The following is a 6464-nucleotide window of genomic DNA, read 5'->3' as shown; positions in this document are numbered from 1 at the left end:
TAAGGAATTTAGTGTAGAATTCTGGTGTGATGAGAGGGTGTTTAGGCAGATATTGTTAGATGTGCTAACTATCTCAGAATTTTTATTTTGTGTGATTTAATTAATCGTTTGAAGTCTAACTTAGAGAGAGGAGCTCTAAGTTAAAGGAATCTATTGAAGAACTATTCATATAGGAGATCTGGTTGAGAGACGTTCACGTATAGGTACATGTCAGAGTTAAATGTACGACTACTGCATTGGGTTATGTGAGTACGACTATCTTGTAACTAAGTTTTTCTTCTGAATAATGGATTTCCTCGGTTTGGCTGCCTCAGAGGGGTTTTTCTCTTTGGTACAAAGAGTTTCCACTTTGTAACCAAAATATCTGTGTTATTTACTTTTACGCTTTATATTTTGGTTGCATGTTTTACTGTTGATTATTTTGGAGTCTTTATTTTTCACATATCTCAAACATTACTTCATTATCATATCTCAACTTCACAACTCTATCTCAAAGCATTTCTCTAACATCATTTTGTAATCATATCGCCAGTTCACAACTCAATCTCAAGCATTTCTCAAACATTATTTCATTATCATATCTCAAATTCAAAACTTAATCTCAAAACATTTCTCGAACATTATTTCATTATCATACCTCAAATTCATAACTTAATCTCAATACATTTCTCAATATCTTCAAAGCATTGAAATTATCCGTAAGTGAATAATCACCAAAATAGCATTGGCTCGAGGTTCAACAAATCATAACAATTCTAGTATAAAATATCATAAGGTTTTTTAGTGAGTAAAATACTCACCTTGGCTGCAAGCTGTACGGCTTATCGAAGAATCCTCTACCAAAGCCTTGCTAAGTATCACTACATTAACACATTGCACAATACATTAACAACGACAAAACATTTCTAACTCTAGACTCACATTTAGCTCTTAAATTGTTCAATAGTTAGACCCATGGAAAACTCATAGAATTTCTAGGCTTCCAATTAACTGCCCAACAATAACAAACTCTAACCCAACAACAATAGACAATAACCCATAATATTTACATAGGGTTAGACACTTGAAATTACAACTTAGACAAATACCCAAAAAGCTAGGGTTTTTGGAAAACTAACCAAAATTCACCCAAATGCTACCCAGAGCTTGGAGAACGTTTAGGAAGCTCCAAAACGTGCAAAACCTAAAGAATATTGGAAGATTAAACGAAATCTTCCAGGAATCAACCCAAAATCTCAAAAAACAAGGGTTTATGAAATTACCTCAAACCAATCAGTAGAAATGTAGATCGGGCTTCGTAGATCACGTTTCCGAGGTTAGATTTGAGGTTGGGGGCTTGGATCTTCGTGGATCATGGAGAGAATGGTGAGAATGGTGAGAAACTTCTGGGAAAATGAGCCATAAAGACGTATTTCCGGATTTATATCGCGTGTCGTCCGAACAAAGTGGTTGTCAGGATGAGCGTGCTGAAAATCACTTACGTAGTCTCTGTGGCTGCCGTCCGGACAGGAGTATAACTCGTCCAGACGCAACTTACAAGGAGTAAATTTTCACTCTCTTGGGCTCCCGTCAGAGTACGACTTCCAGAAAGTTGATTTTATGCATTTTCTAAGTGTTTTCTTGGTGCTTTCTTGCCATTTTATTAACTCTATTCATTTAATTAATTTAATTTACATTATAAGCATCTAATTAATATCTAGGATATTACATCCCTCCCTCATAAAAATTTCATCCTCGAAATTTTAGACTCTAAGTTGTTTTACACACATACAAGCTTGCCTTTTACTCAAAACGCACATGCAAGTATATATTTTACTTAAAACAAATGTGTAAAAGTGGTATGACAAAGTAATCATACCCAGGTTTACTCGAGAAAATGAGGAGACCACTCCCACATTTGTTGCTCAAGCACCCATGTGACTTCCTCAACACTGTGATTCCACCACAAAATTCTCATTAACGAGATGGTTTTGGTCCTCAGTTAGTGCTTCTTACGATCGAACACTTTTGCAACTCTTCATAAGTCAATTTTGGTTGAATATGAAGGGGCTCATCACATGTGAGGGATCATAAACACCTTCCGCAACTGAGAGACATGTAAATCATCATGAATGACCACCAAACTAGGAGGCATCGTGACCATGTATGCTAAAGGGCTCACTTTATCAAGCACTTCTAGACACTGCATAACTACAAACTATTGTGCCAGTTGTTCCACGTGCACTACAAAGTCAATCTCGTCATCACGGGATTTCCTACTTAGTGCTTCAATTACAACATTGGCTCAAGCTGCATGATAGAACATCTTGCTATCATGATTTTCCAGCACTACAAGGCATCAATATTACCTCATATAAAAGTCTATCCTTAGAGAGACTTTGGTGATAAGTGTGGATTTCACGCACTTTACCATAGAGGTAGCTCAAAGCTTGGCTTAGACATAAGCCAAATACAATAGTGTACTCTCTCGTGCCGTGAAGTTGGAATGTAACTTCCAACTTGTGATCATCTATGTTCGCTCTACACTTTGATAGTCAATCCATTCCTGGATGACATCAAAGCCCTAACAAGTTAAACACTAAAGCTCAACATGCTAAACACTAAAGTTCAACATGCTAAACACTAAAGTTCAACATGTCAAACAGTGCTAGCTTTGCTGGCAGAGTCTTCTCTCTTATATCAATGGGACAACTGCCCATACATTTTCTACACGTTACGACGTCACCAATAGGAGTGGTCACACGCATGTTTTGTTCTTAAGGGTTCGATGCTCATCATGAACATCTACACAAATGCAGATGAGACAAAAGAAAGGGTACACTCAAATCAAACAAGACACAGGTAATACTACAATTAAGACCATAGCACCTGTGCCGACGTTGGCAACATTCTCATCAGCTTTCACATTTTCTGGTGTAAGCATGTGTACCTTTGCTTTAGCAATTGGTCTAGGCTGATTATCGCTTGCTCGGATCCCTTGATTCCTTGCAGCTACTGTGGGCCATTGCCTTGCAAATTGGTCAGGCTTGCCACACCGAAAACATGCTCTAGACCCAGTCATACAATCCCTAATGTGTACCTTTCCACACTTCGGGACAGCGTAGTGTGGGCATGATCTAAGTAGGTCCTTGAGTCTTTCCCAGGTCTCATACAGTTGTTCTCGCTCATATTGGGAGATACTAGTGATAGCTCTTCTAATATCATTGGTCTTTCCTATGGAAAAATACTTCTTTAGAAATTCTTGTTGCAATTGAGCCCAAGAAGTAATGGAGTTTGGTGCTAAGGAATGAAACCAATGTTTGGCTCTTTCCTTGAGGGAGAAGGGAAAGAGACGCATCCTTAGAGCATCCTCAGTGAATCCACTCAATTTAATGGTAGAACAGATTGCTAGGAATTCACCGAGAAAGTCGTAAGGATTTTCAATACTAAGTCCTAGAAAAGATGGTAAACTCTGTCTAGTGCTAGGCTTAATCTCATAGTGAGCTGCCGTAATATCTGGCAGCCTGAGACATATGGGAGAAGTGTATGTGGTAGGGAGATAATGATCTCTCAAAGCCATAGGGTTATTGTCACCCATAGTCTCAGTGGTGCGCTCTCCTAGCAAATTAGAGTTCCTTTCGGATCTAAGTTATCTAAGAGTGCGTTCAATGTCGGGGTCGCAAGAAATTAAAGGCACTGATAAAGAACGATGACCAAGCATAAAACAAAAGAAAATAAAGATAAAAACAAAATAAAAAGCTCACAAACGGCTCGTAGGAATGCTGGAATTTAGCTGCTGCAAATGTTGATGGCGCTGAGTGAGGAAAACTGAGAGGAAAAAGAAAAAGAAAAAGAAAAAAACACTAAAAGAAAAATTAGAAATGAAAATCAAGAGTAAAAATAAGAATAAAAAGACAGAAAATAATGAAGCTAGATTTAATCTTTGAAACTTAATAACGCAACCATTAAGCAGTCCCCGGCAACGACGCCAAAAATTGATGTGGTCTTTTGTTTACTAAATATATCAATAAAAAATAATCACTCACAATAGAACGAATCCTTGTAGGATAAGGCTATAGAGAGGGTGTCGAACCCCAAGGACTGTAGAGGTATTGTTATCAAGTTTATAAGATTAAAAATAACTAAAGAAAAGATTGTTGAATATGTGATTAACTATAGTGCATAAAATAAACGTAAAAGAGAATTGAAATATAAGAGAGAGAAAGAGTAGAGTATTGACTTCACCGCTATCCTCACATCGATGGTTAATCATATTTAATTAGGGAAATTCATTCTATGCATGTTATAAATAAACAAGAAATTACTTAATTAAAGCATAAGTATAATCCATCTTCAGTTGGCACGGACTGTCCACCTAACCACTAAGATGCGGTACGAGCCGTCTTCCCTAGGTATGGATTAGCTACTTCTTTAATAGGATACATACAATCAATGGAAAAGTATAACCCATCTTCGGTTGGTACAAATCGTCTACCTAAATTACACTAAATTAAGGTGTAGTACGATTCGTCTTCCCTAGGCATGACCTATCTAACCTTTTTGATCATATGTCAATTAAACCTGTTGTATAATCATCATTCTTATAATCACAAAAAATAAACAAAAAATAAGAATGATTTGAGTTCAATAAAGGTAAAAATCTTTTTAAGACAATAGAAGAATTCTACCAATATTGATTATGAATTGAAGAACAATTGCATTAAAAGATGAAGAACAATATCAAATTGTAGCAATTCTCATAATTATACAACCAACATGCATAAATTAAAATTCTCTAAATTAAAATACAATCAAACCATTGTGCTTGGATAGGGCTATATCAATACCCTACAAAGGTTTTTAGCCACTCATGACGCTATTGCAATGGCCTCCTGCCATGATTACTTCTCTTCAACTCTTCAAGCCTTCAAGAAGTTTTTCTCTGAATTTGCTTTAGGTAGCAGTGTGTCTTTCTTCAATGTTTAGAGGCCTATTTATAGAGGTTGGAAGAGGCCTAGAAGCCCTATAAATCTAAGAAAAATTGGAACTTAGTCCCTTAGTCCAAGTAGAGGAGATTGAAAATTCAATCCAAGTAGGAAAAGGATTCCAAATTCGTCCAGATCTGCGGTCTTTTATTACGGGGAGATTTTGGCATGGTAAACATCCGAATTAAGAAAAATATATTTCAAAAATATTTGTTGCATTTTTTATTATATTTTCAACCCCACAAATTTCATTACAATCCAAGATTTGAACGGAAAGTTATGATCAAAACACTGAGATGTGTGCAGAATCCAAATTTGAATCCAATTTGATTTTGACTCTTATTGGAAAAATTCCGATTTAGTCATTCCCTTTATTTGATTAAACTTAAGCACATCATATAGGTCCGCCATTATGATTGAAAAAGCTTAACCATATCTTCTAGGTCTTCTCAAAGTGTGCTTTAAGCGCAAAATCAATTGAATTAATTGCATCTTTATTTAAAACCTGAAAACAATAAAATAACACAAAGTCAAACAAATAACAATGCTAAGGAATTAACATATGCAAGTTAAGGGGCTTGAATGTGCAACATTCGATGCTTATCAAGTACACTCAAATCAAACAAGACACAAGCAATACTACAATTAAGAGCATAGCACCTGTGCCGACATTGGCAACATTCTCATCAGCTTTCACATTGTCTGGTGTACGCATGTACACCTTTGCTTTAGCAATTGGTCTAAGCTGATTATCGCTTGCTTGGGTCCCTTGACTCCTTGTAGCTCCTGTGAGTCATTGCCATGCAAAGTGGTCAAGCTTGCCACACCGAAAACATGCTCTAGACCCAGTCATACAATCCCCAGTGTGTGCCTTTCCACACTTGCTACACTATGACACGCAGACACTGACACGGCTAGCAGGGGCATTCCTTCCCCCAAAGGATCCGGAACTACTGCTTCTCGCATAATGCCTCTTAGATGGAGGTGGAGGAGGAAGTGATTCTATAGACATTGACCGCTTCCTATTTATATAGTATGCGGCTGCCTCTCGAATCCCTTTTTCAGCCATGGTGGCAGTGTGCACCATCTTGACATAGTCAATGATTTCGAGGAAAATAATCCTCTCACGGATTCACGGTGATAACCCGTCACGGAACCTTTTAGCTTTGGTTTGTTCATCGAGGATGAGGTGTGGGGAACACCTCGACAACTTCATAAATTCAGCTGAGTATTGCTCAACTATCATAATTCCCTACTTCAGATCTTCAGTAATGCCCCGCTTTTTATAAACAAACGTAAGTGAAATTTTCTCATTTCCACTTGGCATTACGACATCATCAGAGTTGAGTATTGGCAACAGAATATATTTTTCTTAAGAACTTAGGCGTAAAACACAACAAAGCTGACTAAATTACCTCAATATATAATTAAACACGATCAACATGTTTTCATATAATAAATACAAACAAAGGTTAACACATGTGCCACATGCGACACTTT

The sequence above is a fragment of the Alnus glutinosa genome, chromosome 5 (genome assembly GCF_958979055.1).
Source record: "Alnus glutinosa chromosome 5, dhAlnGlut1.1, whole genome shotgun sequence".
NCBI lineage: Eukaryota > Viridiplantae > Streptophyta > Magnoliopsida > Fagales > Betulaceae > Alnus > Alnus glutinosa.
This window is presented reverse-complemented; position numbering follows the sequence as displayed.